This window comes from Physeter macrocephalus, chromosome 14 (genome assembly GCF_002837175.3).
Source record: "Physeter macrocephalus isolate SW-GA chromosome 14, ASM283717v5, whole genome shotgun sequence".
NCBI lineage: Eukaryota > Metazoa > Chordata > Mammalia > Artiodactyla > Physeteridae > Physeter > Physeter macrocephalus.
This window is the reverse complement of record NC_041227.1, coordinates 103,477,273-103,486,139: the sequence shown is the minus strand read 5'-3', so window position 1 is coordinate 103,486,139 and position 8,867 is coordinate 103,477,273. Positions and strand designations below refer to the sequence as shown.

At 40.3% G+C, this 8,867-nt stretch overlaps 1 protein-coding gene, 1 non-coding gene and 1 pseudogene across 2 annotated transcripts in view; all 3 read left to right on the top strand.

The window, feature by feature from the left end:
• PPM1E (protein phosphatase, Mg2+/Mn2+ dependent 1E) overlaps nucleotides 1–8,867 on the top strand; it is a 202,805-nt gene that overhangs the window by 657 nt on the left and 193,281 nt on the right. The window lies entirely within an intron of this gene.
• Nucleotides 7,095–7,201, top strand: LOC112066030 (U6 spliceosomal RNA). The gene has a single exon (XR_002892390.1). It is a non-coding gene; the product is annotated as a U6 spliceosomal RNA (small nuclear RNA).
• LOC102983853 (small ubiquitin-related modifier 2-like) lies at nucleotides 7,163–7,893 on the top strand (annotated as a pseudogene).

The following is an 8,867-nucleotide window of genomic DNA, read 5'->3' as shown; positions in this document are numbered from 1 at the left end:
CTTTTCCCCCTCCTATCCCCCCCCCCCCCCCCACGCCGGCGCCTGGCGCGGTTGAAAGCGCCCCGGCTGCTCGGACTTGGGCTGTTGTCTGCGAGCTGCCCACGCCCGCCGCGGCCCCCGCGCCTCCTGCCCGGCCCGGGAGCCGCCCCCCGCGCCCTCCCGCCGGGCCCCGTCCCCTGCTTCCCGCTTCTCCCCGGCGGCCCACTTCTCGCTCCACTTCACACACCCTTTCCCCTTCGTGCCTTGGAAGGTCCTTCCTTCCAGTCTTGAGAGCTCCCTCTTCCCAGCTCTCTTCTTCCTCCTGGAGGTTTCTTCCCACCCGGGTCTGTCTTTTCCCAGCCTGAGTCCCTTGTTTGGCGGCGGAGAGACGCGACTCCTTTCTAGGCAGAGCTGCTAGGTGCCTCCTGCGTAACCGCAACAAAGATGATAATCCCCAGCCCCAGATCCACAGGAGGAGAGACTGGAGTAGATTTTCTGTCGGGCGCTCGGTGTTGAAAGTGTAGATGGCTTAATACACGGAAGCCTAGTATCTTCGTCTAACGACGTTTGATAACTCACAATTGAGGGAGGTGGGAAAGAATTGGGAGGGACGGCTGAGCAAAATTTTACGTGCGAGCCTTCAGGTGCAAGACGGTTGTAATTCGTTAAAGTGGAAAACTCTGGCTGGTTTGGTAAAATTGCAATTAGGTGCAGTATTTTCAGTCCATTAAGTAGATGGGGTAGGGGAGAGAAAGCAGGTGGCTTAGCTACACAGATGAAAATCTAAAATAGAAAGGTCAAGGCTTTTCCTTTCATCCCAGTTTCTATGGGCTTCAAATAGAAAGTTTGCAATTACTTTTCTTTCTAAATGGAATTGTTCTTAAATAATGACAAAGGAGAATACGAACAAGTTTCCGAGAACACTGGTAAATCTGGGGAGTCTTTCCCCATTCTGCTGATAGTTGTAATGAAAGGTGTTACTCTGTACCCCTCAGAAAGTTTACTACTGCAAGATTCATTGCAGTTAAATTCACTTCTTGGATCTTCTCAAAAACTTAGATTAAGAGAAGGACCTGGAAAGTAAATGTTTTGTCTTTATCCAACCTGACAGACACCTGATCAAATCACTCTTCCTGTTAAAACAGAGGCTTGTCAATAGGGAAGAAGTATTTAACATGTCTGCTGTAGAAGTGGACTGTGTTGATGTCCCACACTTTATACGCTATTTAAAATTTAATTTTGAAATACTATCTGGTTACCAAAGTAATAATGCTTTTTGGGAAATGTAAAAGATAAAATGGCATGTAATACCACTACCCAGATATAAACAGTATTAACATCTTAGAGTATTTCTTCCTAGTGTTTGTAAACTATCATAGAAAAGGGCTTATGAAATGTCATTTTTAATACTATATGAAGACACTTAAGACTTTCTGCTTAAAATAAAATGGAAATGTTTACCAAAGTGGAAGGATTTATCTCAGCATCAGACTAATTCTGTTTTGACAGTTCTTACCTTTACAAATGCAGTTGCAGAATTAAAGAAACACATTTAAATACTGGAGAAGGTCCATTTTTAAAAAAAGTCATTACTTTGGAACAACTTTGAACATGTGCCATTCAAGGTTTTTTAAAAAATGAAATCTATATAGAGATGATGGTAAGTAGATGTGTGTTCTTCCACATGGAAAGGAAGCAAGATTTTCAATACATGTATAAACTAGAAAAGTATTCAAATTATAAAATGGCCGTCTAATTGAGAACAGAAGTTTAGATTTGAAGTAAAACTAGCAAAATTAAAGTTGGAAAACATTATTTCACCTTAAATCAGAGATTTCATCATGTATACTGTTTTGTGCAGAAGCTATTAACCTATTTTTATTCAGATATAAAATGGCTGGCTTGTTTATGTAAAGTATCTTCAAGGTCCTTAACAGATTAAAAAAAAAAAAAAACAAACCCCAAAGTCTCACAGTTTAAAAACACATACTTTTAATGCTTTTATTTTTTATTTTATTATTTATAAAGGAAAATCGTATCACTTAGCCACAAGAATTGAGACTGGAAGACATTGGAGAGATAGATCATATTCCTGTTCGCTTTATTTTTACAGATGAGAGAACTGAGGATCCAGATTCAGAAATGACAAATTATGTACAAGTGATTCCAACATTTCCATAATCTCTGAACCTCAGAACTCTCCGACATATTTGAAATGTTGGGTTGTCAAATTTCCTAGGAAATACTTTGAAATAATTCTGATTAGGGATATGTTGGAATTGCTAATTTGGAGAAGGTGAAGTTTTTTTTTCCCAAAATATTTTCTCAAATACCCACTCTGTTTATTTTGGGAATTCTTAATATTCTTTAAAAGCTCTGTCATGCTTGTCAAATAGTGCTAAAATTCTTAAATGAAGTTACCTGAAATATATATTCACCAATTTCACAGTTGGGACTAATGTAAGAAGAAAATAACACTGCGTATAATAGTTTCATAAGTCTCTAGCATGTTATTTTGTTAGTATTTTAGAAATATACAGTATGAAACTGCTAAACAGACTGAGGTTCGCTGAAGAAAAAAGGTGCTTATCTTCTCAATACTGTTTGTGTATACACTGGCTGAAATTTTACTTTTAAAAATATAGCGAATGTTTTTCTCACTATTTTGCTTCTCTGAGAGTTTTTAGAATAAGAACAGCAGATATATTTCTCATTCTTCATTTTGGTAAACACAAAGCTTAGGATTAGCTTGAGATAAGCAGTTACTTAGATAAGTAAAGGATGAAGGTTTAAATGGACAAAATATGGTTATAATTAGCAACTTAGAAGTTTTTCAGTGTTTGGGGTAGAATTTTTGCCGTTAGGCTTCAAAATAGGAAATATGTACTTAGATATTTCTCTGCTAGATATAAACATGTAACATTTTGAAAGAAAAATAATTCAAAATGGTAAAAATCCCCTTGGATGAGAAAGATGTCTGTTGTGGACTATAAATACTTTTTTTTTTTTAAATTAATTAATTTATTTTTGGCTGTGTTGGGTCTTCGTTGCTGTGCCTGGGCTTTCTCTAGTTGCTGTGAGCGGGGGCTACTCTTCGTTGTGATGCGCGGGCTTCTCATGTGGTGGCTTCTCTTGTTGTAGAGCACGGGCTCTAGGCGTGCAGGCTTCAGTAGTTGTGGCCCGCGGGCTCTAGAGCGCAGGCTCAGTAATTGGGGCACACGGCCTTCGGTGCTCTGCGGCATGTGGGATCTTCCCGGACCAGGTCTCGAACCTGTGTTCCCTGCATTGGCAGGCGGATTCTTAACCACTGCGCCACCAAGGAGCCCCGCTAAATACTTTTTTTAAAGGACCATTTAAACAATTTTGTTTCAACTAATTAAACCTTAAGAATCAATAATAAATTCATGCAGTAGTTTAGAACTGTATCACTGAATTAGTCTATTACTTGTCAATAAAATATTCCAATGATTTGGAACCTTTAGCTGTTAGTATAAAAATTATCTCCTGGGCTTCCCTGGTGGCGCAGTGGTTGCGCGTCCGCCTGCCGATGCAGGGGAATCGGGTTCGCGCCCCGGTCTGGGAGGATCCCACATGCCGCGGAGCGGCTGGGTCCGTGAGCCATGGCCGCTGAGCCTGCGCGTCCGGAGCCTGTGCTCCGCAACGGGAGAGACCACAACAGAGAGAGGCCCGCGTACCACAAAAAAAAAAAAAAAAAAAAAAAAAATTATCTCCTTTACTCCTTTAAACTAAAATGCCCCCCAAGAGATTAAAATAAATACTTTCTAATGACATAATAATAGGATTTCTGAGGTTAATGAATCTCTTCGAAAAGGTGGAGGTGAGATATTTTATAGCTTTGAAATAATTTGCAAATAAAATTTACAGCTGATCTTGTAGCAGGTATGAATAACCTTGGATAGGCTACATGGGTCAATACTGTATTGTTTGTCTATATTTTACTGGGGATAAATCTATTTGTTTTAACCCAGGAGAAACAAATACTCTGAAGTCTTTATTAGAGCTATATGTCATTACGTTTTTAGAGCAGTTTTTTCCTCAATTATTCATTTAGTCTGGGTTGGACTTCTCAAGGGGGGAGACAGATATCCCAGCAGCCTGACAAAATTAAGTACTTACAGATGGTTTACAGTAGTAATGAGGGTGGACACTTTAAAAATGGCTTGGAAAAGAAAATCATTGTTTATAGATACTAATAATTCAGTTATATTGAGTTACGTGACTCATTAATGACTTTGAGATAGGTTAGAAAACCATTAAACTTTGTCTATGTATATATATGGAAAAATACATGGATGCAAGTTATACTACTCATTTAGAGTACCTTTTTTCTTATTAAAAAGTAGTAAGAAGCAGCAAAAAGAAGAAAATAAATACCAACCATTCAGTGTAAGCCATACTTTTCAGGTTTTTCTTCTACCTCTCAGGCTGCCACTTCTCTGTGAGCTTTTAATACTCTGCCTAACCCTTTTATATTGGTGTTTGGTCCTTGGCCTTTTCTTTCTTTTTTTTTTTTTTTAAATATTTATTTATGTATTTGGTTGCACTGGCTCTTAGTTGCAGCAGGCGGGCTCCTTATTGTGGCTCACAGGCTTCTTAGTTGTGGCTCACTGGCTCCTTAGTTGCAGCACATGGGCTCCTTAGTTGCGGCACTTGGGCTTCTTAGTTGTGGCAAGTGGGCTCCTTAGTTGCGGCATGCAGGCACCTTAGTTGTGGCATGTGAACTTTTGGTTGCGGCATGAATGTGGGGTCTAGTTGCCTGACCATGGATGGAACCCGGGCCCCCTGCATTGGGAGTGCAGAGTCTTATCTACTGCGCCACCAGGGAAGTCCTGGTCCTTGGCCTTTTCAAGTCTGGTTGACTTATTTGTCTATAGTCAACATCAATCTCTCCCATGATTTTGGTTATTGTAGTTATGCTAATGGCTCCCAACTCTGTCTCCATCCCTGCTTTGACTGCTAATTGAATGGCTCTATCTAGATGTCTAAATATCTTCTCAAATTAAACTGTCCAAAACTGAATTTAATCCTCCAACTCCCTCTCTCTCCCCTGCAGAAGACAAAACTAAAACCTAATTCTCTTTTTGGTGGGTTCATCCCTGATTTCTCCTTCTTTCACCCTCACATTCAGTCAAATTTTGCCTTATAAATATCTCATAAGTATGTCCTTCACCATCCCCACTGTTATTGTCATCTCTTCCCAGTCTTTTTTTTTTTTTTTTTTCTTTGCGGTACGTGGGCCTCTCACTGTTGTGGCCTCTCCCGTTGCAGAGCACAGGCTCCGGACGCGCAGGCTCAGTGGCCATGGCTCACGGGCCCAGCCGCTCCGCGGCATGTGGGATCTTCCCGGACCGGGGCACGAACCTGTGTGCCCCGCGTCAGTAGGCAGACTGTCAACCACTGTGCCACCAGGGAAGCCCTCTTCCCAGTCTTACTCTTCTCAAGTATATTCTCCCCAATGTAGCCAAAGTGATTCCTCTAGAGTCTAGATGATGTAGATTGACTAATTATCACCCACTGCTTAAACATTTTTACTCTTTCCCTGGAGTTAGCCAAACTGTGAGGTCAAAGGCACAGTCCCCCAGAAAGCCAGGTCTGCCTGGGGCAGAAGTTTGCAAGGAGTTAGGGTCCAAATACAAAGTTAGAGGGAAGCGTCCACACAAGACCACCCTCACTTCTGACACTGACTATAAGTTTGGGGTTTCTCAAAAACACCTCCAGATTTGATAATTCACCAGAAAGAACTCGCTGAAAGCTATTATATTAATGGATTATGGTTCATTATAAGGAAAAGATACAAATTAGAACCAGCCAAAGGAAGGGATGCATGAGGTTTTATCTAGAAGGGTTTCAAATGTGAAGCTTCCATTGTCCTCAGGAATGTGTTTCTCTCTCACGGAGTATTGCCAACCCAAGAAGCTCACCTGAGCTGCAGTGTCCAGAGTTTTTATTGGGACTTACTGATTGATTGCTCACATGGTTGAACTTAGTTTCCAGTCTCCCCTCAGGCTGATACCATGTGATCCAAGGGGCCCGCCTGAATAACAAAGACAATCCTATTACTTTAGAAATAGGGATTTAGAGGTTACTCCCAGGAGCTGAGGACAAAGGCCAGACCTCTCTTTGGGCAAAGCCAGTTATTTACTGTACACCTTCATCACCTATTTCTCCATTGCCCTCCAGATAAAATCCAAACAAAGCTTTATAATCTTATCAGCCTCATCCCTGAATCAACTATCCACCCACTCCATCCCACCTCTAGAAGCTACACTTCAGCTATTTTAGACTATTAATATATTAGTTTGAATGTGCTGTGCTTGCTCTTACCTCTGCACCTTTGGGCATAACATACTATTCCTTCTTCTTGGTCTACCATGCTATCCCACCCTCACCTCACCCAGTCCAATCTCTTACTCATTCTTTAGGTCTCCATTTAACATCACTTCCTTTGTTCACCAACCTCACACTCATAATGAGTTAGGTGTCTCTTCCACGTCCTCTTACAGAATACCCAGTGCTTATTCCTTTTGTAGCACTTGTTTAATTTATTATTTTTTTGTCCACAAATATTTATATATCTTTTACTTGACTAGTGGTCTTCAAGATAAGGTGTACCCCAAATAAACCATTTCAGTGAAGGAATAAAATATTAAAATCTTTTCCCTTGTATACAAAATATGAACTTAAGGGAATTCTCTGGCTGACCAGTGGTTAGGACTCAGTACTTTCACTGCCGTGGCCTGGGTTGAGTCCCTGGTGGGGGAACTAAGATATCCTGCAAGACACACAGTGTGGCCAAAAAAAAAAAAAAAAAATGAAGTTAGGTGCTAGTAATACTTGATATATTGATTGAGGTTGGCAGCTTGTTCTGTATGACAACTGACTTCATGTCAGACGTGGTAAATGAGGTATCCTGATGAAGTGCAAGTTTCTTAGCTTAGAATAGTTGACAGTGGCACCCTTACTCCAATTTTCAGAACATTGTGAATTATTGCAGTTTACCTGCTCTGATTAAATTGATTCATTGATTATATTTACTGGGTTTAACAAAATTAGCCCTTACAAAATAGACAATTGACTTTAAAGATTCCTGCAAAGTGCTCGCTTTGACAGCACATATACTAAAATCGGAAGGATACAGAGAAGATTAGCATGGCCCCTGCACAAAGATGACATGCAAATTCGTGAAGCGTTCCTGAGGAGACTGGTGCTCTCCATGGCTGACGAAAAGCCCAAGGAAGGAGTCAAGACCGACAACAACGATCATGTTAATTTGATGGGGCAGGATGGTTCTGTGGTGCAGTTTAAGATTACGAGGCATACAGCACTTAGTTAAACTAATGAAAGCCTATTGTGAACAACAGGGTTTGTCAATGAGGCAGATCAGATTCCGATTTGATGGGCAGCCAATCAATGAAACAGACACACCTGCACAGTTGAAAATGGAGGCTGAGGATACAATAGATGTGTTCCAGCAGCAGACAGTAGGTGTCTACTAAAAAGGGAACCTGCTACTTTACTCCAGAATTCTGTTCCTCCAGACCAAGAAGACATTCTCAATTAGAAAACCGCAATTTGGTTCCACCACATCCTGACTCCTGCTATATAGTTTCTCTATTCTTTCATTTTCCCCTTCCCCATTCCTTTATTGTACATAAAGTAAATGGTGTATATGCACAAGCATATTGCATTTTTTTAAGTAAATGACCAATGGTATGTTTTGATCGACATCAAATGGAGATAGGATGGGGAAAAATACTGGTTCTGTGAAGATACCCCCTTTTCTCCATTAGTGGTATGCTCATCAGCTCTTATCTTTATATTCCAGTAAGTTATTTTGCTGTCACTGTTTAACAAAAAAAGAACAACATAAAAATTCTTGCATACCTTGTTCGATTGGAGAATTTTAATGTTTTTCATTTATCATTGTAAAACAAAGCACAATTTTACAACTTCTTTGTATGTAGCTGTTACACGTTACAATCTGTCTTTAAGTAGGGATAAATTACTCTAAAAGAAATGAATCCTAGGTAGTTTTCCCTTCAAGTCAAGTTTAAATAAACTTCTTGTTTAAAATGAAAAAAAAAAAAGATTCCTGCAAAGAAATCATGGGTTGAACATAATATTTGTAATGCAAATGTAAAAAGGAACAAAACTTAAGTGCCTATATTTCTCCCATCTTTACTTATGTTAGATTTTTTTTAAAGGTGATTATATTTGATGAGAAATCCACAAAAATGGAACTATTAAGTAGATTATGTGGAATACAGCTGACTCAAAGAAATACTAATATATTGCTGGTGAGAGTGGTGTGTATGCATGGATCTGTATGTATGGAATTTATATTTGTATATATACACACATGAGAAATGTGTATCTATATTTGGGGTGGGGGTATTCATGATGCTCCAAATTTTTTAAAAAAAATGTTTATTTAGTTTTATTTATTTTTGACTGCCTTGGGTCTTCGTTGCTGCGCACGGGCTTTCAGGGTCTACTCTTCTTTGCAGTGCATGGGCCTCTCACCGCAGTGGCCTCTCCTGTTGCAGAGCATGGGCTCTAGGCACATGGGCCTCAGCAGCCGTGGCATGTGGGCTCAGTAGTTGTGGTTTGCAGGCTCTAGAGCGCAGGCTCAGCAGTTGTGGTGCACGGGCCCAGCTGCTCCATGGCACGTGGGATCTTCCTGGACCAGGGCTCAAACCCATGTGCTCCGCATTGGCAGGCAGACTGTCAACCACTGCGCCACCAGGGAAGCCCCCAATTTTTTTTTATTCTTCTTTTTTTTAACATCTTTATTGGAGTCTAATTGCTTTACATTGTTGTTTTAGTTTCTGCTGTATAACAAAGTGAATCAGCTATACATATACATA